Here is a 2,500-nt window from a genome sequence, read left to right as displayed (position 1 = left end):
CATCTCTCTTTACTTGCCTCCCCCCCCCCCCCCCCCCCCTCCCCCCTACCCAACCCAGGCCCACTCCCACATCAGCAGCTACACACTCCCCGACTATCCAGCTCTCCCCTTACCTCCCCCCTCCTCCTCCCCCCCTCTCCTACCACTGATCCATCCACATTTGTTTTTCTAGTAACCCTCCCAGGCCAGCCCCCAACCAACAGCACCCTCCTCACTGGCCCCCTTCCTCCTCTTGCCTCGGTCCCTTCTTCGCCTCTCCCTGCCACTGGAGATTGTCATTTGTAAAGCTGCTGGCGTATTGACAGGCCATATCTTTGTCGTGGTGTTGCGGCCTCCCTCTCGCTCTCTGCTCCCCTTTTATCTTCACTTTATGAGGTTTTGGTCAAACGAAGAAAAAGAAAAAGGCATACATTTTCTTCCTGCAGTGAGAGGGGGAGAAAAAACAGCAACAAAGAAATGACAGTACATGCAACTCTAAAACAACAAAACCATTCCTCAAAGAATTCTGCCTTTCCCACGCTAAGCCAATTTTCTACACAAGATTAAACAAACTTGAACAACAAAGGAAGGAGAGGGAGGGAGAGAGAGAAAGAGAGACAGAGAGAGGGAGGATGGGGAGTGGGGGGAAGAGTGAAAAAAGAAATGTGGTTATGATTCGGGACTCAGAGGATGCCCCAAAGTCTTCCAGTGAGAAAAACAAATGTGAGGAAAAGTAACTGTTACTATTTTTAAGTGCACGAGGAATGTCTTTGCGATGCCATGACTCAAAGGCACGCTGGCTCTGTGTCCGTAATCAGTTTATTCTGACTCCGCTCCCCTGCCACATCACACACAGGACCCAATCTGTTATGGGGCCACAGAGAGAGAGACAGAGACAGAGAGGGAGAGAGAGAGAGAGAGAGAGAGAGAGAGAGAGAGAGAGAGAGAGAGAGAGAGAGAGAGAGAGAGAGAGAGAGAGAGAGAGAGAGAGAGAGAGAGAGAGAGAGAGAGAGAGAGAGAGAGAGAGAGTGAGTGAGTGAGTGAGTGAGTGAGTGAGTGAGTGAGTGAGTGAGTGAGTGAAGAGAGAGAGAGAGAGAGAGAGAGAGAGAGAGAGTAAAAGGAGTCACATTGGGAAATGGCCCCTGACTCTCCACCGCCCCCAGACCCAGCACGTTGCACGCGACTGTACCCGATTAGATGGTGTGGTGTGTGTGTGTGTGTGTGTGTGTGTGTGTGTGTGTGCATGTGGGGAGTGGGGGTGGGGAGGCTGAGCAAGGGCTCTGCTAATATTAACCACAGTATAAAAACGGGTTTTCTTTTAAGTCCTGTGGAGCCCCATTTGGAAGGCTGACTGTACCCTTTGAGGGATGTTGTGTGGATCAATGTCAGACCCGACACCTCAATCTGCTTCCCATTTTTGCCCGCGGTTTGACTGACGAAGAATGTCAATGTCGGTGCCGATCTGTGGCGAAATCAAACCTAAAATGTGTTCAACAGAGGGGAACTATATTGTAGATGCATGTTCAAGCATGTGCAATGTAAAAGCATATCGTGTCCGTGTTTTCCAAGTACAACCCTATAGAAAACGAATTGGACGTTTTAACGACATAAACCAGCTGGGGCTCCTCAATACACCTACAGCTTTGAACTAACATTTTCAATGTTTAATTTGACATACCTTAGTGGCTGAATATTCAATGATAGCATATGAGAATGGAAAAAGTCTCTCATACAAAACACAATAATGATTTTTTTTACATAATTCAAGTTCTAAACAAACAACAACCGCTGTATTTTGTATGTGTCATCGTCACTGTTGATTTTTTGGATAGAGTTTTAATCGGCTTCAGATGTTGGTTTTCTGACAGCTGGCCGGTAACTTTCCACGGCGGCACGGCAGAACAGGGTCAAAAGGCAGCGGCTCGTCACGGTGTCATTGACACCCCTCTCACTTGTGTGAGTCCTCCTATAACTTTGCACCTCACTTCCAGCCTTATCGAGTAGACCCGCTAGGGGACACCTTGCCCCGATGGCAGTTCCTGAGAGCAGGCGTAAGCCCTCCTTTAAATAAGGCACACAATAGTAACTTTCCGCTGGAACACCGTCGGACTGTCTGGGTCACTTTTAGCATTTCTGAATGGGAAGGGATTACTATGAGTGTGAATGAGGAGCGGAGGGGAGGAAAGGGGAAAGCGACAAGGATGCGACAAGGATGCGACAAGGATGAGCGATGGAGGTGTTAAAGGAGTAGCCCTTGTTGTCTTGTCTTAAAGACAGCATGCAGGGAGGGGTGCTTTCGTTGTTAAAGCAATTTCATTCTGCTGCCAAGAGGTCATTTGTAATGGTGGGGGTGTCTTCCCTTTCCTCGATTACCCAGCCTAAACAAAGTTCATATAAACCAGATGAGATGGCAACAGGTGATGTGACACACGTACACACGCACACAAACACGACACACACACACAAAACACGCTTTTCCTTCAACAAAAGATTTTGTTGCTGACCTATTCGGACAGATTTC

The sequence above is a fragment of the Gadus macrocephalus genome, chromosome 22 (genome assembly GCF_031168955.1).
Source record: "Gadus macrocephalus chromosome 22, ASM3116895v1".
In the NCBI taxonomy this organism is placed as follows: Eukaryota; Metazoa; Chordata; class Actinopteri; order Gadiformes; family Gadidae; genus Gadus; species Gadus macrocephalus.
Note: the sequence above shows the minus strand (reverse complement) of the source record.